This window comes from Lygodium microphyllum, chromosome 12, assembly GCF_053477565.2.
Source record: "Lygodium microphyllum isolate KBCC chromosome 12, Lygodium_microphyllum_v1.1.10, whole genome shotgun sequence".
Lineage (NCBI taxonomy): Eukaryota > Viridiplantae > Streptophyta > Polypodiopsida > Schizaeales > Lygodiaceae > Lygodium > Lygodium microphyllum.
Window position 1 is genome coordinate 64,275,912 of NC_141146.1, and position 23,677 is coordinate 64,299,588.

The following is a 23,677-nucleotide window of genomic DNA, read 5'->3' on the forward strand; positions in this document are numbered from 1 at the left end:
ATATTGTGGGCTGTGGAGATATTCAGTTGCAGTTTTCCACTGGCAGTTCCTTTTTGCTCAGGGATGTACGTCATGTACCTGCGCTTATGCGTAGTCTTATGTCTGCAGGACAATTGGATGATGCAGGGTTTCATGTCTGTTTTGGGGATTCTGCCTAGAAGATTACCAAAGGTAGACTTGTGCTTGCTAGAGGCGCCAAGGCTGGCAGCCTCTATCCTCTTGTTGTATCTGGGTCTTCTGTAGACCATGTTTTGGCAGTGGGCTCTATCCCACATGTATCACTTTGGCATGCCTGTTTGGAGCATATGTCTTTGAAGGGAATGAAAATGTAATCTGGTTTGTAGTATCTTCCGCCTTTGGACTATGCACGTTTTGACTCGTGTGATCATTGTCTTTATGGTAAGCAAAAAAGGTCTATGCATAAGAAATCGGGTAGGCCATGCATGAGTGAGCCCTTGGCTTTGGTGCATTCAGATGTTTGTGGGCCCATGCCATGTATGTCTATAGGTGGCGCGAAGTACTTTGTTACCTTCATTGATGATTTTTCTAGGAAAGTGTGGGCTTATCCCATAAAGCAAAAGTCCGATGTCTTGGCAGTCTTTCAGCGTTGGCTTGCTCTTGTTGAGAACCAGACTAGGTATAGGTTGAAATGCCTTAGGACTAACAATGGGGGAGAATATGTCTCACGTGTTTTTGAGCAGTTTTGTGATGACAGGGGTATTAAGCGTCAATTGACCGTCCCTTACACCCCCGCCCAGAATGGTTTGACTAAGCGCATGAACAGGACTATTCAGGAGCGTGTCCACTCTATGCTTATCCATGCAAGCCTACCACAGAGCTTTTGGGCTGAGGCAGTTAGTACGGCAGTGCATGTCATAAACTGATCGCCTTCTAGTGGATTGGATTTCCAGGTTGCAGAGGAAGTTTGGGCTGGTAAGCCACCCTCTTATGTGCATCTCCGTGTCTTTGGATGTGAGGCATTCTGCCATGTGCCCAAGGACAAGAGGAGTAAGTTGGATCCAAAGAGCATTAAATGCATCTTTCTTGGTTATGGTGATTCAGGAGAGATGGGCTATCGCCTATGGGATCCGCAGGCGCGGAAAATAGTACGCAGCCATGATGTAGTCTTCCATGAAGACAAGATGCACAGGCAGCCTGAGAAAGTGGTTGAGATCCGCAGAGTGATCTTTCAGGAGGAGCCTAGAGCTCCTGCACAGCCAGTTGGACAGCCTATAGCTGTAGCAGATACTCATGGTCAAGGTGTTGGACAGGCAGTTGGGCAGGCAACAGAGCCTGCAGTGAGACGGTCTGCTAGAGACATACGTCCACCTGATAGATTTCAGCTCTCTATGCATTATATTTTGGTTACAGATGCAGGAGAGCCTTTCACTTATGATGAGGCTATGCGCAGGGGTGACAGTCACTCCTGGGAGAGGGCTATGCAGTCTGAGATTGACTCCTTGCATAAGAATGAGACTTGGGATTTGGTTGCCTTGCCTAAGGGCAAGAAGGCTTTGCCATGCAAGTGGGTGTACAAGCTGAAAAGTACCCCTGGACACCCCAAGCCGGCATACAAGGCTAGATTGGTAGCAAAGGGTTTTAAGCAGGAGCATGGTGTAGACTTTGATGAGGTATTTTCTCCTATGGTTAAGATGACCACCCTGCGCTTGGTCTTGGCTTTGGTTGCTCAGCTTGGCTTAGATCTATATCAGATGGATGTCAAGACGACTTTCTTACATGGGGACCTGCATGATGAGATCTATATGGAGCAGCCTAAGGGCTTTGCAGAACCTGGCAGGGAGCACCTAGTGTGCAAGTTGAAGAAAATTCTTTATGGCTTGAAGCAGGCACCTAGGGAATGGTATCATAAGTTTGATGCCTTTATGCAGTCACAGGGCTACAGCAGGAGTGCTATGGATCCGTGACTTTACGCGAAGAAAGCCTGTGATGGTTCATTGCTTATTTTGGTACTCTATGTGAATGATATACTGATAGCAGGGAAAGCTCATGATGAGCTAGATGCTCTTAAATCTCAGCTGAAGAAGAGCTTTGAGATGAAGGATTTGGGACAGGCCTCTCACATACTTGGTATGCACATTAGACGCGATAGGCATCAGGGACTCCTCTACTTGTCACAAAGGGAGTATATTCATAAAGTCCTTGAGCGCTTCCGCATGCAGGACGTAAAGCCTATTGGCTGTCCATTGCCTTCTTATGTGAAGGTATCACAGGCCGATTGTTCGCAGACAGATGAGCAGAGGGCCGAGATGGCCCAGATCCCTTATGCTTTAGCCGTGGGCAGTTTGATGTATGCCATGATAGCCACTCATCCAGATATTACCTTTGCAGTTGGTGTTGTGGCACGCTATATGGCTACACGTGGTAGGAAACATTGGGATGCCGTGAAGGATATCATGAGGTACCTGAAGGGCACAATAGATATGTATATTTGCTATGGCAGCCACGATCCAGGGGTCGTGGGGTACACTGACTCCGATTATGCAAGACATGCAGATAGTAGGAAGTCCACTTCTGGCTATGTATTCACCTATGCTGGAGGTTCTGTCTCTTGGATGTCTAGGGTTCAGAAGTGTATGACTTTGTCTACCACTGAGGCCGAGTATGTTGCAGCCACTGAGGCTTGCAAGGAGGCCATATGGCTAGGCCGTCTAGTTGCTGACCTTGGGATTGATGCTATACCTACACTGCATTCGGATTCTATGAGTGCCATTCAGTTGGCTAAGAATCCGGTCTTCCATGCGAAGACGAAACACATTGAGGTGAGGTATCACTTCATACGTGGTGTCGTGGAGGCCATATGGCTAGGCCGTCTAGTTGCTGACCTTGGGATTGATGCTATACCTACACTGCATTCGGATTCTATGAGTGCCATTCAGTTGGCTAAGAATCCGGTCTTCCATGCAAAGACGAAACACATTGAGGTGAGGTATCACTTCATACGTGGTGTCGTGGAGGACAAGTCTGTTGACCTTGTCAAGATCTCCACTGACGAGAATCCTGCAGATCTGCTCACGAAAAGCCTCACTACTGAGCGCTTTGCCTTCCTCAGGAGATTGATGGGCATTGGATGAGATGATGCCTTTCCTCATCCCTTGTACCTATGTACAGTTGTACTGTCTTTTTCTTTTCTTTTCTCTCTCACTGGGTAGATTCGCCTTTAAGTGGGAGGTTGTTGGGGTAAAGGCGCCTTCGCCATGCCGCCCCGTGTATTACTACACTGATAGTACCCGCCACTGCACACTGCAGGTGGCAGGCGCCCGTCACATCACTTTATTCTTTACATTCATTTTTTAGTGACTAGTAAATAAAGGAAGGCCCGGTCACACATTGTGACTGTTGGAGTTCCCATTTCTTGTCTCTCTCTTTCTTGCTCTTGCTCTCCCGCCATAGCTCGTGTGCAAGCTTCGATCCTTTTCACCTTTCAATAAGCCAGTTCTTACTTGTAGATCTTGGAAACAAGATCACGGTTCCTTGCACGGTATACAACCAGCTAATACTTGCACAACTTGGAAGTTGGCACCTTTTGATCCTTCTTGAGTCTCTTTCCCTCCTACACAATATGTGTAGGGCTCTCCTCTTGGCGCTTGATTTCAGCAGAGCTTCCGCAACACTTGTACCTTCTCTTCTCTTCTTGGAACTTGATTTCAGCAGCACTTCTATAGCACTTACACCTTCTCTTCTCCTCTTAGATGCATGCAAAGTGATGCTTCCTTTACCTCCTCTCAGACCCAAGGAGAGCCTCCTCTTTTATAGGCTTTCAAGAGCTTCTCTTCTTGGAGAGAGACTTGAGTTGATCTTCATGCAAGATGTGGTTGTTCGAGGACCTACTCTGGAGCACTAATTTCGAGATATCTCTCTGTGCGTTGTTCGGATGAAAAAACATCCAACACGAAAGTTGTAGATCTCGCTGTTTCCAATAACCCTAGCTGCCAGTTTTTAGAGATCATCTTTCTATCGAGAGATATTTTAAAAATGGATTCACCATGTCTTTTTTAAAAAGAACAGCTTCTCAAACTGTACTCTTAACTTGTGATCCATGCAACCACCTTAAGGAGAGTTCATTAAATTGCCTTGGGTCTCAACCTTAAGATCGACTTCCACAAAAAGCTTGTGTCTTTTTAGACCTTAGAAAGAGAAAATCACTTCTCTCCTCACTTCGAGAGGATCACGTCTCTTGTCTTTCTTAGTGAGAGAATTACCTCTCTTGTCTTTCTTAATGAAAGAAAAGACCTTAAACCTTGACTTGTAAGGGAGAGAATAACCCCAAATGAATGCAATGCTCATTACACACAAGTAAACGTTCCCAGGCGTCCCTAGATGTACATATAAATACATATACACAATTCTAATGCACTTCCTCTTCTTAGAACTTAATCCATATTCATTTATGTGTAACTCCTTGGTTCTTGTGTACACTCTTCCATTTGGTAGACACTTCTTTCCCCCTTCATAACTCGTACTGCCTATATCAGATATCCTCATCACAGTGCTCTAATCACCCCATTAAGTGATGCACTAGGAATATTGGTCTCTAAATGGTTTCATGGCTATGCTAGATCATCATCAACACTTAAAGAAAAGTGAGTCATTAATTTATTGACATGAATTTATTAAATAGAGAATGCGTAATAAGCAATCAATTTAGTGACATCCCTCTGGCTTTTAAACAATTGACCTCAACTATAGAGAGGATACATAGTCCTTAAGAAGATCTGGAAAGTCTTGTAGTTCTCTCTCAATCATAAAATGTTGAGATATGTGCAATCACACCTAATGTAGCCTCTTTGTATGAGGCAGTTTGGGCTGAAGACATGCAGGCTGCAAGAATCCCATATGCACTAGGAGGGAAAATTGTACCCATCCAACAATTATAAAGCATTGTACTTGACTACCATTTTTCATATGAATGAATACATGATGATGCTTTTCTTTATCAATTAGTGTCAGTCTTGTACTTGTCATTCTAATACACAAGATTTTGTTTATGAGTCCAAGCTTCAATCTTGGAACCTAATTCACTTGTGTAACAGTCAAGTCCAGTGTCTATGTCATCATGAGTTCATTCTTCTTCTTCCATCAACCATAGCTACATTGTCATGTCCTAGATCCCGCACATTTTTCACATGGTATTAGATCCCATTCGGGCATGGTCTAGTTTCCTCACTGCTTCTTTAGCTCTCTTTCATTGTCATATAGCTTGGCTTGAGCTCAATCCCCAACTCAGGACCTCATCTCCCACTTCTTTCCTCACTTCACCTACCTGGCAGTAATAGCCAAGCAACTTGGAGCTTTTGTATTTCTCTCCATAGTCAATATTTTTTGATACCTTCTTTTAGGCATAGCTTTTTGACTCAAGCCGCCTCTCTCTGTTATGTTACAGCAAGACATTGCTCATCACAAAGCTCAGCATTGTCAATTCTTACAACTTTTGCCCTGTGTGTGTCTGCCATAGCTAGACCTTGCCAACTTTGAGGAGCTAGATCTTGCAATAGAGGGCATAACCCTTCATGCTGTCTTCTACAAAGTTTTTTCTCTACTCGAGGTGCTTCAGTGTGGCACAAAAATTGACATGATCCATGTAGAATAAACCCAACATTTTGAAAATTGGCCTTCACTGTCAAAAAGTGCATGCGGCTGATCGTACCATCACTGCGAGCTGTACCTGTCAAATTGAGACCTGTGACCATAGGGATTTTTATGGTCTAAGCTTCCTCCTCACTGATGTGTGCATGGAATTATTAACTATACGAGCTAAAATCAGAAAAAACACAGTCAGCTGTGAAACCCTAATTTGATGGAAGCCATAGCCAAGTTACATCTAGCTCATATTTTACCTTTTTAAAAAAAGTAAGGTAATGACCTTCAAGATCCATCAATTCACTAAAGCTCCAACAAAGATTTGAGCATTTAATAAGGAAGATTAGAAGGCATTTACAAGCCGGCACACTAGAAGCATAACCATCAAGGTAGTGCTTGTTTGCACAAAGCATAGTGTGTTTTCACACTACCTTCTTGTGTCCTTTGACACATTAGGTTTCAACTCTTTTTGCTAGTCAAAAAGTCAAGGATTTGATGTTGAGTTTCAATGCTTCTCATGAAGAGTAGAATGTATCTTATGGTCCATTTAGCCTACATAGAAGATGTTACTCAACCTACAGGAAGACATGGAGCTGCCTATATCCAAATGCCATTAGTGTATCCATTTCAAGACCTTGAAGACATGAAAGTGCAAAAGTTTGAAGACATTTCTGCTGCCTCAAAGATTGTACATTTGCTTGAGGGGGACCATAAAGAAAAGAACTAGATGACTAATGCAAGCAAAGTCCATGAAAATGATGACCATGAAGGAAAGATCAGAGAGAAAAAGAATAAAAAGAAGAAGCAAAAAAATCATGAAGACTTTAAAGCGGCAAGCAAAGTGAAGAACAAGTACAAGACTCTGAAGTGGCATAGATGATACGATTGCTGAGCTTGTCGAGGGCTTCCGCTACCTTGGGCAATTGGTGAACAGATGTGTTACTCCACACTTAAAGCACCTCAAGTTGGCCTTCTCTCTATTTGCTTGCTCCTTTTCAAGGCAACAAGAAGGGATATGCCAAGGGTGGCCACATATTCAATATGCTATGGGTATGTTTATAGTCCATCAATATGGGGTTGCCTTCTTCATCATAAGAGACATAAGTGTTCATGTAAAAATCATCCTCTAGTTGTTGCTCCACAAAGTGTACTGGAGCCTCACTCAACATATGGGTCACAATAGTGTTGGAGGTCTAGGAATTCCTATAGGGTTGATATCTATCCTTGAGGAGGCTAGCTTTTAATCATTGGGTGCAGGGAGAGCCAATGCACTCCCCTTTTGAAATATGGTTGTCTAACTCTTGGATAATATGGCTGAATGTATGGTTGCTTGTAAGGCAGCCGTCTTGGCAACTGGAAAGTGCATGGTTTTATGCCCGAATCTTTCACAATTAGTGTAAGGCCTTGATTTGGGATTAGGGCATTCAGAGGGTAGGTGATTCCCTCCACAGTGCACACATTGCACATGTGGTTGCACTACCTTCGTATTGACTCTAGCTAGCTTTGATTTTAGGTTGGCTATAGCTTGGGTTAGGTCAATGCTCTTCACATTTTCCTATTCATTGGAGATTTCTTGTTCATTTATTTCATTGTTGTTCTCCTACGCCATCCAAGTGTGCCTCTCCGTAAGCAAGTCATCTACTCATAGTATGGCTTCCTTAAAGACTCTTTCAAGAACATCCCTTTGTATATTCGAGTTGGTTGCAAGGGCCTTATACAATTCCTCATGGATCCCATTAATAAATACGTTAGAGCCTGCTCTCTCATTGGGTCGCTTGATTGTAGGTATCCTCTTATAGAGACTCCTCACATGTGTAACATAGTCTCATATGTTCTATTTGTCTTTCTTGATGATTAATCAACTTAACAATGAGGTTATTGGAGTATCCCACCTCTGAGAATCTCTTAAAAGAGGTCCTTCAACTAGGTGAAGTCATTGCATTCTAGACTAGGGAACCATTTTCATCCATTGTCTTCCAAGAAAAGACTGAATGTCTGTGCTTGTTGAGCGGGGTCCATGAGTTTATTAGCCTTACATACCTACTCAAACTACTCGACAAAGCTATAGGGGTCATTGACTACCTGGTATTTATCTAGTTGCTTTGCAACTATGGGTATTTTCATTTGGCCCCTAGCATTTGGGATAACTCCCAACCTGCTAGCTAGCAATGATGCGGCCAAGGTTTCCCACTCTACTCAGTGCTAGTATTATCTAGTAATCTTTTGGTGAGTAGCTCACTTAGTGTGATATTGGTTATCAAAATTCTCTCCCTATGGGCATTGCCTCCCATTCTATTCCTACCGGATATGGCTAGGATCCTGTGAATCTCATTGAGCTCTCTCTCATGATGCAACCTTCTAAGCCCTTTGCTCCTAATTATAACTTGCCATGCACTGCAATGCCATTCTTGCCAGTCTTCTCTCTTTCTCAAGGTGGACTATGACATATGCCACTGATCTTCCATGGTACGCTATCATCGTCTATTGGTCGTGTTGTGTGACAAGTCATCGGATGTCGTCGAGGTACTTAGCTATGCTAAGGTCAAGGTTGACACCTAGACTATTCTCATTCAAGCTAGTGCTTGCTAGAGTAGTTGACTCCTGACCCACTAGTGCATCTATGTGGTCAACTAAGTTGGCCACTAACGTATCCCTAATATTGGCGAGCCTTTTCTTTGCTTGACAATGTGATGGTTCGGTCCCCTCTATGTCTTTATTCTTGGTTTTTTAAGTCCCTTCTCTAATTCTTTAGGGTTGTACTCCTATTGGTGGGTTTGTTTTTAGGTTAACTCCTCTTAGTGTGTTCATTGTTAATCCAACGGTTTATGAATGCGCAACGCTTATATACTAGTGGTGCATCTTGATGTGTGCTATGCAAAATCAGGCTTTCCAATTTTAACATGTGCTTAAATGTCTACAATGTCAAGTGTGACCTTTGATGGAGTTGATTCGTTCAATTAGTTTCCTAATCTTGGTGCTTTTGGAAGGGGTTTTGATTACTCTCGACTAGTTGAAACTAGGTTGTCTACAGGCCATGACAGGTGGTTTGTCAAGTGTCTAAGCCTAGTGAGCCAACTTGGGTCTCTAATTAGTTAGTGGCCAAAGGTAAGATCTTTTAGTCTCCCATGGATTGCTAGGTTGATGTTCCTTCTTCTTCTAGGTGCAAATAGTCCTATGGTTTCATTTACGAGTTCAAACTCTAGCCTCTAGTCTCACTAGTCAGTTGGGAGTAGGTCCTAGCAAGCATCTAAAGGGTTAAAAACCTAGTCAAACAAGGTTTTGGATAACTGGTACGAGTCCCAAACTCGAACATTTGAGCGGTTAGGCTCGGATTTTGGCAAGGGGTGCTTGTCTAAGTGTTTGGGGTTGGCAATCTGAGGCCCTGACTACTTGGTTGTTCAAGGCCAAGTGGTTTCCATCTAAGTTGGATGTTCGAGAGGGTCACTCAAGTGGCTCGGATGTCCAAGCTACTATTACGACCAGCCATCTGAGGACCATGGTCCCCATCTGAGCGGCGCTCGAAAACTTGCCAAATGGAAAAAACATTCTATTCAATGATTTAATGCTATTATTCAATTCATTCAGCTGTTTAGATCAATACAACTATCAACAACCAAGATTTAGAACATACTTGGAAGAGTTAGAAGCATCAAGAGAAGGATCATTGGTGTAGTAGTCTCTATGGACTTGTCACTCCCTGTCTCTCACTCACTACCTATCTCTTAGTCTCACTGAATGCAAATGAGCTCTCTCTTCCCCTTGTTTCAATTTTTGTGTCCTCTTTTTCTCCTTTACCTTCTATTTTTTCAACCTAGACATGAAAAATCTAATTTCTTTCTTCCCTTGTTTCCCTATTTCTTGGTTATCTAGAGAGTTATCTTTTCCTTATTTTTCCTTATCTCCCAAACCTTATTGCCTCAAATCTAATACAAAACACACAACTCCTACTCTAACCAATGCATAGAAAGCTTCCTACGCCTAAACTGATATGCAAAAGAGATCAAATAGGCTCTCACTCCCTTGCTTCCTACCTAAAATTAAGTGCTGGTTCGGAGTTAAAGCTCCTACTTCTTTGCTTGATTTAAAGCACACTGATACCGATGCAAATAGCGAGGCTGATAACGATGCTAATACCGACTGTTCTATGGCATTGCCAATAACGACACTTTTTGTGACAACGGGGGAAAATTTTTTTGTTTACATTTTCGTCACTTTTAACGTTGGTATGAGGCCTATATCTTGTAGTGCATCCCTCTTTACATGACTGACCATTTTGGCCTAAGCCCTCTTTCATTATTCATTCCTATTTTCACGTTTCCTTCACCCATGCATAAATTGCATAGGAGGGAGCCTGCCACTCTTTTATAAAGTGATATATAATGCACCCAATGCTTTCCTTGCTAAAATATTTAGTGCACTTGTTATTATGTGCTTCTTATTACATTGAGACTTTTCTTGCATTTTTTTGAGCTTGCCTTTCTCTCCCATATTTTTTTCTCGCCTTGGGCTATCTTCCATTTCCACCTTTTTTAGGGCTTTTCCATTCCGTCTTGGACTTCAAAAGGTGTAAATTTGGCACAAATGTAAAATAACCCCTCTCTACTTATGTTTAGTGTAAGCATAAGAATGCATTTCCATTGATCATGCTATAGATGCATTGCTTTTTAGAACTCTGTCTTTGCAAGAAATAAGGAAAAAGTTTTACTTTCATGAATGTTTCACATCATAGAGGTGCAACAACACGACATTGTCATCCCTAGTCATAGTATCAACATAATGAGAAGACTCACCACACACAATCTATAATAGTTTAGAGATGGAATATCTATTTGATGATCTAGGAAACCTTGTAAATCATTGTAAAAGTATCTTGATAGGAGCCTTTACTTGTCCCACTTGTCTATTCTATAAAATACAAGATTATCCATCTACATGTGCACTTGTGGCACCTCAACATTAGTTGAATTTTGAAGCCTTACATCATGTAGAATAGGTTTTACACATTGTTTATGTAATGATTGCCCATTTTCCCTAAACATCACATTGGATCTCAAGTATTTTAACAAGTAGCCTACGTACCTTATCCTTATTAAAAATGGCATCATGGTTTCATTAATACATTCTTAGACTCATAATCCTATAAGTGATAGCCCATTTCTCCCTAACCCCCCATATCCAAGAAAGATACACTTTTTGGATTTAGGATCAATCTTACTTTGCTTATCCTTAGGTACATGCATGAATGCTTCAAAACCAATGACATGAAAGTGATCATAACTAGGTCTCTTTGTAAACCATACCTTCTTTGGAACTTGAAAGATTTAGCCCAAAATCCATTAGTGAATCCAACATTAGAAAGCACACTATAGACCCTTTCTTGAATGATGCTATTCTCTTTTCAACCACGCTATTTTGAGGAGGATTTTTAAGAGCTACAAATTCTCTTTTGATACCATGGTTTTCACAAAAGTTCATGGTTATAAGGAAGATTGCCTGATGGCTAGAAAGATGCGGGGTCCTAACAAGATAGTATGGTGAGGCACCAGGTTGGTACCTATGTAATTCAAGAAGGAAAGCTAAAGGTCCATTGGATTATAATGCATATCAAATCCTATGAACAAGTAATTGAAAACTCATATGAATTACTTTTGGCAATTAGCCATTAACTTGACTTATCAAATTTAGCTAGCATATAACCTTCAAGACAACTTTGAATTCTTTCAAAATGCATATCAAATCAGCTAGCATATCAAATGCATTTCTTTATTGAGGCTTTGGAGTGTAGAAGGGTTTCCATCCTTTCATATTCTCCAAATACACTGAATGTTGACTAGGAGCAAAGGAAATTGTGAATCGGCCTATGCAATCAACAAAAAGTAGCAAAACCCAAGAGAAAGGAAGCCATCTCACAGTTGTTTCCACCTTCAGCTTTTTGGCAACTTCAAAGTACTTAAAACTGGTAGAGCTTACCTAGTTAGCTTCATGGTGGCCCCTTCATATGTTGTGCATTGATGCAAGACTCTACTTCCAAGATACAATGCAATTTTGGGAATGTGGCTATTCATTCTCTTGCCATAAGCTATCACCTTGGTATTTTACTTAGGTGAAGGAATGCTAGTTTGATTGGATGACATCAATGGTGCTCACAATCCATGTCCTAGTTGTAGACATCACAATGTAAGGTGTAGAAATTTCGATGAAGATACTCAATCATATCTTTCAAGTCTACAATCATGCCTTCCACCACTGTGTTTCTTGATTTCTCACATGCCATGTACCTTGGGTATTGTGTTTTCAGCACATCATTGTTGCAAGATGTCAGGTGGAACAAAGTTGAAGTTTGTTCAATATGGCTGTTTATACCTCCACCCTTGTTTTTCCTCTCAAAACATATGGTGTTGTTATCCTTACACCTTACAATTCACATCTTAATGAACCCTTCTCCTCCCTCTCACAAAAGCATGAGTACAAGCTCCATAAAGTTCTCTCCTCTTTCCATAGTAGCCGCCCTTTGGCTATATACACTAAAAGCATGCTCTAAAGCTATCTTACCTTAAATATAAGCCTTTTGTTATCTTTCCCTATCCATTTCTATTCCTCTCAACCCATACTCAGCCCTAAGATTTAACAAGAGAACTTGCACCCTTTGAGCACCACTACTTTTATTCTAACAAAATTACAAGTATATATGAAGGTAAGCAATAGCAAGCTTACCAAAGCAAAGTTTTAGGTGCATATACTACTCAATAGACCTAAATGTTTTATTTTAGTCCTAATAAAATTGTTATGTTATCTCGATAATTGGAAATTTCCACAACACATGAAACATTTGGAGGTTTCACATGGAAGACGATAATCTACACAACATCCAACCCCTTCGAATCTACACATCCTCCAAATGTGCCACCTATGCAACCATCTCGATCAAACACCCAAATAATTAGCTCCTTTGCAAGCATACACATAAGTAGCCATCTGTGTGGATCATAGTCCTCACAACTATGGTACCACACCAAGCTCCCTCTCCTCTTTGGCCATAAGGCCTTAGATGGGTCTCATATATGTGAGGCTTTGGAACCTCCATATAAATTTTTGCAATGTGGCCATGAACAAACACATAGAAACATCCCTACTCTCTTTTAATCCATCACATTGAAAGCTAACTATTGACTCTTACTTTCCACATCTGACTCAATTAGAGTAGCACTAAGAACATCGATGCATTCAATATCCTAAAGCATATGTGGATTTCCTATCAAGGAATAAGAGGAGAGCATACTTTTATTTGTCAAAGCATACAAAGCATTCCCCAATTGCATCACATCCATCATCCTCTATATGCATTTGAACCTCCTCATAGATTGCAAGTGTGTCATCCTACATGTCATGTGCATGTATCAATTCTTCAATCTCTCTCTAAGATCTACTGTATCAAGTTCGACGTGAGCCACATAGGCTTCCTCATAAGCACTCATAAAACCTCCCTCTGAAATTTCCATATCTTCAAATTTAGGCTCTTTCAACGTATCCTCTTTATGGCTAGTAGTAGTAAGTAGTATAGTCTAAGCAAAATCATGTGCCTCCTCTATCCTTTTAACATACTCTTCTTGCTTTACTTGTTGTTGCTTGTACAATTCAACGAGCCTCACACATGTGGCCAAAAGGTTATTGGAAAATTCTAGATCTCATACCCACACTAAAGTATGTACAAACTGTAATCCAATACGTGCTATATATCTTGTAAAGAAAGCATATTTGCATCCATAGTACTTGCCATGTCTAAACCTTCACCCTAGCTGCTTCATGTTGGGTTCACCAAAAATGTCGGAAGGAAGAGTGTGTGATGACTAGAAAGATTTGGGGTATTGAGAAGAAGGTATGCTAAGGTAGGAGCCGGTACCTCTATAATTCAAGAAGGAAAGATAAAGATCCATTATATTATAATCCTTGTTAGATCCTATGAACAAGTAACTCAAAAATCATATGAAATATTGTTGGAAATTATCCTTCAACAGAACTCTTGACTTTGTTCAAACACACATCAAATCAGCTAGAGTAGAACCTAACAACGCAATACAATTTGGTGTAATCCTTGGTTTCCATCACATTAGAGCTTGAGCTTAAGTTCAAGATCTTGTTATGAAACTCCTCTCCATGGGAGTAAGGCTAACATGTCTTGGAATACATCATCAAATCTTTTAGAGGTTGAATGTCCAAGTTTTCCCAAAAATCAAGAGCTAGGTATGCTTTAGGATTGATGATGGATATGTATATTTATCTCATGTTGAGGCAAACTTGGTAGAATAAGAATTTTGCAATGAATCTTGGAAGCTCTAGGTGGATTAGAAGAAGCTTTCACTCCTAAAGTGTAGGAATTGAGGTATTGTTGTTGTTGTACTTTGCTAAGACTCTTGCTTCTCTTGTGTGTCAAATGCATTTCTTTATGGCGGCTTTGGAGTAACTGCATTAATAGAAGGATTTACATCCTTTCTTCTAAGGGATCGAGAGTGTGTGAATCAATACACATTCACTTGTCAAATTTTGGCACAATCATAGTCCAATGCAACATAAATAATTCCTTTTGAACATCTAAATATATCCTCTTGGTTGCATGCTATCGACATCTAACAATCATTTTTCAGTTGGGGAATATGGGAATTTCCTAGAAGTTTGGGACACGTTGTCAAATCTTTGGATTTGTCATAACTTGAATACTATAACTCCAAATCGAGCGCTCTATAGCTCAATAGATTCCATTTTTCAAGTGCTTTCCAATGATAGGTCATATCATATGGTTTTGAGAAACTTATGGGCATGTTATCCGGGTGCCACCTTTTTAGTATTGAAAAAATGGGAATTGGGAGATTCCCAAACTCACTAATATTGTGGACACACATTTGTCATGCATTTAGTAGAGTAGATTACATCATTTGGGAGGTTAATTATTCAATTCCTTACCCATTCTTCATGCTTCTTGGATGCCCAATATGCCAAAATTCTTTGCGGCGCTTCATATTAAATGACTTGCAAACACAACTCCTCATGCGAATGTTTATCAAGACAATACTAAACTCAACCTCTATTTATTGAGAACCACTTACAAACCCTAAAATTGTCCCCACCTAAAGACTTATATGATTTCTAATATCTACAATTACACGATATCAACAAGGGTGATTAAATAAATCATAATAAATGTGAGAGAGAGCTAGGTAGCTATCAAGAGAATTGGTAGCAAAAAAAAATCTTCTACAATGGCAAACCAAAAGCATGATATATATATATATATATATATATATATAGAGAGAGAGAGAGAGAACAAGATCCCAAGATTTCAAACAAATAATTGTAATAAAAGATTTGCATCTATGCTTCATTCCTTTATGAAAGACAATCACAATGCCTTTTCATTTAACAAGTTGATTTTTTTGGAGTAAAGACCATTGACCAATAATTGGGAGGACATCCCTTGTATAAGTGTAAACTATTTTTAATCATATAAAAGTGAAGACAATAAAAATAAAAAAACCATTTATTATATCTACTAAACCCTTTGAAAGGGTGAGTAGGAGTGAGAGTGAGAGAGAAGCACAAGCGAAAGCAAAAGAGAACTGGTATGGAGGTTTGAACTCAAGAAAGAAAGACTAGTGGGTGAGAACTCCATCAATCACAATGTGTAACCTACCTTCCCTTTATTATTCCATAGTAAAAAATAAAGAATAAACATGATAATAATGGGGGTGGCCACCACTTGCAATGTACAAGTGCGCGGATACCAAGTACAATATAAATATAGATGGCTAGGCACAAGTGGCCTTTAATCCTAACCAACCTCCCACTTAAAGGTGAATATTATTAAAGTGATTAGAATAATACAAAATGTACATATGAATATAATTGAATAAGAAAAGACATCATCTTATTCTGTGCCCATCATCTTCCTAAGGAAGTGTTACCGCAGCACAGAGGAGCGGGAAAATGGAGTAGAGGAGCGGGAAAATGGAAAAAGGAGATAACCAAAAGGGCATAGAACAAAGGAAGGAAAAGACGCCCCGGATGGAAGTCAGACCCTGAAAAATTTGAATGATGACCTCTCTAGAAGGCCTCAATGTCTCCTTGAGAAAAGAAAAGAGTAAAAGCGCACCATTAATTATGAAAACGCTCCTGAATCCTTGTAAAAGAGTGCCATGCACACTCTTGTGCAAATTGTATGCACTAGTTGGGAATGGGATAAGTTAGAATGGTGGGAAATAGGAAAAGAGGGCCTAGGCTAATGGCCGGCCATGTAAAAAGTAGGGATGACCGCCCAAAAAGTAGGGCATGTATATAAAGTTCAAAAGTGAATGAGAAGATCATTCTTGTGTGTGGCCAAAGCTTCTTATTCATCTTCTCTTGTTTCTTGCCTTCTTTCTTGTGCTTGAGCGAGGGATTGAGGGAGTGTGAGGGAGTGAGTGTGTGAGTGTGTAAGAGTGAGGGATCATAGAGAAGAAGCTCCCCATCTTCTCTCTTCATATTCTCTTATTCTCTTCTGCTCTCTTTTCTCGCGCAACTATGGAGGATGGAGCTTAACGGAGAGGGCTTGAGCTTGCTTGAGCTTGCTGCAAGGAACGTGGAGCTATTAGAGTGCAAGAGAGAGGAGGAAACTCGATCGAGCATCAAGGTAAGCTCACTACACCCGTAAGGTAGGCATTGTGCGTTGAGAGGTAGCCATGCCTACTCGGCTTGAAACACTTGATCAATAAATAGTTCATAGGTCTCAGGGTAGAGCTCCGTAGCTCCCCTTCATTTTGGTTGCGTTGCCTGGACCGACAGAATCAATTCTCGAGCGCCGCGCGCATTGAATTGAGCATAGAAGTAGGGTTTGCAGCCCGAATTGGTGCTCGAGATAGTTAGGAGATTTAGGAGGTTTTAATCATTGGAGCAAGTAAGTATTTTGATTTGTTGTTGAATATTAGAGTAGGACCATCCATCTCCATCTCTGTTTTTGATTTTTGTTGCATTAGGTTAAGATTAGGATAGAAAAAAGAAGGAAAACAGAAAGGGTTCTGCTGCTATTGGAAACAGGGGCACAAATTCTAGAGTGTCATTCGATTCAAGCACCACAGTGATTCCAGGTATGTTTGGCACTTCCTTGTAGTATTTTGCACCTATCTAGAAGGCATTGGATGATTCCATGGAGTAGGCGCTGAGCTTGAGTCATCGCCCACAACCCGCGGGTTGTCATCTCTGCGCAGTCTGACCAAGTTGTCTGGGTCCGATTTCGAGAATCGAACCACCTGATTTTTGGAGTTGGACTGTTCGACTGCCAGAGTCGGACCGTCCGACTGTGAGAATCGGACCACCCCATCCGATCCAATTCCAGCAGTTGGACCTAGTGCCGAAATCGGACCACGTGTCCTAGTCTCAAAATCGGACCAACTGCAAGGATCTGACCACTTTTCCTAGTCTCAGAATCGAACCATTGGTCCTAGTGCCACTATCGGACCACTCGTCCTATCGCAGGAGTTGGACCCCCCTGTCCGACTAGGGAAATTGGACCAAAGTAGAAATCGGACTATCCGATTTTCACAATTGGACCACCCTGTCCGAGTCTCAAAAAAATCGGACCAGCCCGCCGTCCAATTCCCAGAATCAAACTACTTCACTAGAACTTAAAATAGAGGGTTTTTGAACCTGTCTGACAGTCCTGGCCACCCTGTTTACATCTCTGACCCCCCCTGGAAACCCAATTTAGCCCTTGAGACTAGACAAGATAACCAAGGATTCACCCCAAACAGCTAGACACTGAGAGCGGACCGAATTTAGAACTTGACTTGACTTTCGGTAACCAACCAACCAACCTTGAAGCAGAATAGAGAACACATCATGGAATTTCAGTAAGACCTTAGATCAACCAAAACCTGCACTTAGAGCCATATCAGGCTACGAACATGAGGGGAAGAGTGGAGTTTGCATTGAGCATTTCTTGCATCCGCATCTCACTTTTGATTTTATCACCAAAGGTGCACTACAAGAAAAGAAAAAGCCTATTTTTGCACTGAGCACTAGGAAGCACGAAGCACAACTTGTGAATAAGATTGACAACTGATTTCAATAACAAGGAACTCATCATGAGATATAATAACATTAAGGAACCCACTATTAGGAGAAGACCCCAAAACATAGTTGGGTACTTGAGAGCCCCATCAGTAGGACCTTAAGAGGACACAAAGATCTAGAAGGCGACAACATAGAGGATCACGGAGCTACTCAAATTGATTGACGGCCTTGTGGAGCTGGAAGTGGGAGAAATGTGAGGATCACGAGGCGGACAAGGAGAGGACCGACTGGACTTGGGAGAATTCCCAGTCTTAGTGCAGGAGTTATTCAATGAGTATGACTTGTTGACTAGGACGGTAGTTCTGGATAGACCAATAGAGGAAGTGGTAGCAAGCCTAGAAGAGGAAAGAAAGGCGACTAGAAAGGCACTGGAGGGGATAATTGCCTATAACCACGAGTAGAAGGTTTGGAAACTCCAACAAGATGTAGACATGTACGAGGCTCGGCGTGTGCTAGCCTTGGCCGGTGCAGTCAAAGCAGGGCCAAATGCAGAGAGAGAACGAGCAGCAGAGGCTGACTTATCGTTGAGTGAACTTGTAGCCAAGTGGCTCATGGACAATACGTCCGCTGAGCAGAGCGTAACAGCCTTAGCTACTGCATTACTCTCAAGATTAGGGTTCACGCGAGGGGCAAAGGGGCAATCTAGAATCCCTATTGTAGCAAAGCAGCTAGACAAGTATGAACCTAGCAATGACCCATATAGCTTTGTGGAGAAATTTGAACAAGTTTGCAAAGCAAATGGTCTCACGGACCTTGCACAACGCTCTCAAGCTTTCGGTCTGTGCTTAGGTGATAAGGGGTGAATTTGGTACACTAGTCTAGATGTAGCTGAGCGCATGAACTTTGCCCATCTTGAGAACCTCTTTATCAAGAGATTCTCTAAGGTAGGGTACTCTAACAATCTCATCGTCCAGTTGATGAATGTCAGTCAGAGGGAAAAGGAAGATGTAAGGGACTATGTCACTCATGTGCATAGCCTCTTAAAGAGGATCCCTGGAAATGAGTGACCTAATAAGAAGGCTGTGTCTACTATATTTATAAATGGAATTTGAAGCGAAGAGCTCTACAAGGCTTTGGCTAGTAACTCCACTCTACACCAAGACGTGTTAGCTAGAGTCTTTGAAGAGGAAATAAGGGTGGATGATCAACTTAGGGAGCAAAGCATGAGGAACACTAGTCGAGACAGTACAAATCAGTGAGCTCCAGAGGGGGTAAACAGTTTTAGGAGAGAGAGAGAACTCTAGCACACAGGATAAGGGAAAGAGTGCTGACCAAGGCCAAGAGCTGGCTGAGGTGAGAATGGAGCTTGCACGATTGCAAGACTAAATGAGGAAACCTGTGCGGTCGCATGTGCAGTGTGTACACTATGGTGGTAACCACCTCTCAACCGAGTGCCAAGATCCTAGATCTAGGCCATGCTCGAACTACAGTAGGTTCGGTCATGACGCATTACATTGCAGACTACTAAGGAGATTCCCATATGCATAGCAATACAACCCTCCATACTTAGGCAACAGGCCACCTAACCTCTTTGGCAAGGAAACCCAGTTGGCACTTCCAGCACCAAATGATGCAAGACCGGCCATTCTTAGGCTAGAGATGAACCCAACAGGCATACCCAGACCACCAGGGCCCTATCTAACCCATCCACCGAGTGACGCTCCTGTTCACTATGTGGAAGAACCTAGTGAAGAGGAGACCTACATGAACCCATACATATCCTATGATGAGGAAGGGAATCCAGTCTTGATGGACTACCGACCAGTACCAGTGATGGCGCTAGGTAGAGAAAGAGGCAGAGGCTTTGGAGGACCAAGCCAAGATCCAATCTCATGCTGGACTTGTGGTCATCCAGGCCATATTTCATCACGCTGCTAGGAAAGGGAACATGCAAACAAGGACAAAGCTGACCTTTGATGCATCGAGTGTGGAATCACACACCTATTTCTTGATTGTCCTAGACGGAAGCCATCAACTAGTTCTACCAATGTGCCCTTAGTACCCTTGGGGCTGTTTGGTGTGGAGACCTTTGACTGTGAGGATATGCCCATCCCACTACATGTCATGACACGAGCACAGTCAAAACAGGCAGGCATCTCATTGCTTGGGCCAAGTAACTTGTATGCAACCTCATTGGGAAAGAAAAGCTAGAGGAGAAGGAGAAAGAGAACAGACGTAAAGATTACCCTTAAGATTGAGGAAGCTACAATGCTAGTGACAGGAAAGAGGGTCACTGATGTAGAGGCGGAGACCTCAGCTCCTAAGACAACAGAACTAGGGAGTGCCAAGGTAGGGGAATACCCCCACCCCAAACGGCAACTTGAGGCTATAGCCAAAGTCAAGGAGTGGGTCAAGGACGCTCAGGAACACCTTAAGGACGTAGAGCCCATACTAGAAGACCAAATTGAAGATCTCTCTAGTGTGAGTACACCCGTTTCACCATCGCGACCTCAATCGGGGAACTCACCCACACCACATGAGATGCCACAGAGGCAAGACCAAGAAGAAGCATGTCAGTAAGCTAACGAAGAAATATGGCCAAAGAGTGCTGACCAAGGAGGAAGGAAACCACCTAGCAAACTCCTAACCACTTTAGTAACCACGCCAGTAACCTTGAGCCTAGGAGATCTGCTTCGGCAGCACCATTCCTTATGGCAAGAATTAAAGCACTGGGTGGAGGGAAAAGAGCACACTACCCCGTTGACTTGCAAGAGCAGGACATAGTCACGCAGATTCCAAGCCTAACACTACACTTAGTTCCAAGGTCACTGTACGTCAATGCTTTCTGGGAAGACACGGAGATGCATGCAGTCTTATCTATCTTAGCCTTGGGGGATGTAACACAAAAAGGAATTGTAGATACATGTGCCGGTATCAGTGTTTTGAGCCATGTAGTTCTACAGGCCTGGGGAAACCCACCCTTGGAAATGGCTAGGTTCAATGTCACATTGGCCAATGGAATGAAGGTCAGACCATTTCGGGTCCTAAAGAACTGGCCAGTGAAGCTCGTAGGGGTGCAGTTTTCTGTGAACTTCATTGTCATGAAGGAAGTGGACTACGACATATTGCTAGGCCGACCCTGGATGAGGAACGCTTGAGTTATTGAAGATTGGGGTAACAATCTCATCTTCTTAGAGAATAGAACAGAAGCGGTAAGGGTTGAGATGGATACTTGGAAGACTACCCCAGCCGACCTTGATGCTATCTCAACCATGCTAAAAGGTGATGCACATGCAAGCAAACCCTATGGATCATTGACCAAGTACATCCCTTGCCTTGAGGACGAGCGGGATTGGATGCACGTCTTGGCAACCATTTGACCTACCGTTCTCAGATGAGGAAGAGCTATATAGGAAAGCTACTAAATCCCGAAGCATGCTAGCAAGGGAGCCCATCGTGCCACTCTGCATGATGGCAAGAAGCTCATATAACCCAGGGAAATAGGTCTCGTTCCATATCCCTACCAACAAGCTCGAGCTTCAGGATATCATAGAGTACCTGACCGATAAACTGAAGGGCAACATGGTTGCCAATCGAAAACCCCTAAGTGATCTTTTGGCTAAGCCTGAGTGGAAATGGACCAAAATTCACGATCTGAACCTATTATACAATTGGGCTTTAGTCAGTGGCAAAAAGGAGATTGGAGAGGAAAGCTTGGGGGATGATGAGAAGTTAGAGGGGCAAGACTCTGATGTTGAGGAGTACGAGGACCGCCACTCTATTGGAGACGAGAGTGAAGAAGAGTTAGACACGATAGAATATGACACTGAAGAGAGAACGATCGAACAGATCAAGGCAGACTCTAGGCCTAGAAGGGAAAGGGCATGCTGGAATGAAAGAGGAGTCATGCAGATGGAGTGCGATAGATCCTAGTTGGAGCACATAGGAGCCATGGATTACGAAAAGGCAGGAGTGGCGCAACCATTGGTAGTTCCAGTGCTTAAGACGGATACACCTCTACTGAATTACGACCCCCTGGAAAAACTCCTTCCTCAAGCGAGGGATGTGAGTTTAACTTGAAGTCAGAAATCCGTACGGAGAGTGATCCCAAAATACCCCAACCCTCTAAGGTCAAACACACCAAAGGGGACTTGCCAATCCATCTAAGGCGCAGATGGCTAAAGGAGAAGGCCAGGAAGCAAACTAAGGACTTAGAAGCAGAGAGGCAAAAGAAGCCGCAGGATCTCCCCAAATGCTTCACAAAGTTTAAGAAGGGTGATAGAGTGGTGATTCTACTAGGAGCAAAGAGACAAGGGCAAACCAGTGAGCCAATTGAGGGACCCACCAAGGTCAATAAAGTCAACTTGGCAGGGGAAAGCGAGAAGCCTCGACTTGTGTTCATTGCTGACGACTTGACCAAGGATGAGGAGGCTAAACTTGTTGCTCTCCTACGAGAGTATGTTGACGTGTTTGCCTGGTCCTTGGAGGAACTTAAAGGAGTCAATCCTAGGGTTGTGACCCATAATATCCCAATGTTTCCATATGCGGTGCCAACAAAGCAACGACCTTACCCTATGAATCCCAAACACGCCTATGCAGTGAAGGAGGAAATCGATAAGCTCATGAAGGTGAGATTTATATATGAGATTGAACACATGGATTGGGTATCACCTGTCAAGATTGTGGGAGAGAAGGAAGGAGTCTCACTTGTAGCTTTCTTGCTTGCACAATGGGGGAATATACACAGAGGTGGAGGCTGAAAACAGTTTTTCTCTTCTTAGTTGTGTAAGCCAAAAAGAACTTGCATACAAAGAAATAGAAGAACCCTATATATGGGTCTCAAACCAAACTCAACTAACTAAGGTGGCATACTAACTGAGCCACGAACTAGAATAGATAAGGATAGCTGTCATGTAGCTATTATTCATGGGCGGTGTACCAACCGCATCTACAACTGACAGTCAGTGACATAAATGCACAACGGTCACCCTGGCATATCACGAGTGGAGCTCGATATCTCAACACTCCCCCTCGAGCTCAATCCTAATTCCTGCACACCAAGCAGGTCTCTGAACTTGCACAGCTTCTCTGCGCCCAATGCCTTTGTGAATATGTCAGCTACCTGGTCCTATGTGCTGACATAAACTAGATCAATAAGACCTAGTAAAACCCTCTCCCGCACATAGTGATAATGCACCTCAATGTGCTTTGTTCTAGCATGATAGACTGGGTTATTTGCCAAGTGTATACTACTCATGTTGTCACAATAAATGACAACTAGCCCATCTGTAGGCTTATGCATATCATAAAGTAGCTTATGCAACCAAGCTACCTCACATGCAGCCATTGCTGCGCCCCTGTACTCAGCCTCTGTGCTCGACAAGGAAACTGTAGGCTGTTTCTTGCTGCTCCAAGTGACTGCAGCACTCCCAAAAGCGAACACATACCCACTGGTAGATCGTCTATCAGAAATACTACCAGCCCAATCAGCATCAGTGTATCCATGCAACTGTATCTGAACCCCAGTCTCATAAAATAGTCCATACTGCAATGTGGACTTCATATACCTGAGTATGCGTCTAGTCGCATCCAAATGTGATTTCCTTGGAGCCTACATAAACTGACTTACCAATCCAACATCATAGCTCAAATCTAGCCTGGTAATAGTCATATAAATTAAACTTCCTACTATGTGTCTGTACATAGTAGGGTCTTCCAGAAGCTCACCTGCATCTGCGCTCAGCTTCACGTTTTGCTCCAAAGGAACTGAAATAGGCTTACAGCCTGTCATCCCATATTTGGACAGCATGTCCAATCCATACTGCCTCTGCAAGAGCTGTATCCCACTTGGTGATCTAATCACCTCAATGCCCAAGAAATAACGCAGCTCTCCCAAATCCTTCATCTCAAACTTTTGCTTCAATAGCATTTTCACATGAAGGATATCTTCATCACTGTCACCTGTCATAATCAAATCATCAACATAAATGACAAGCAGCATAATACCTTTCTCTGTTTTTCTCACATAAAGTGAGAAATC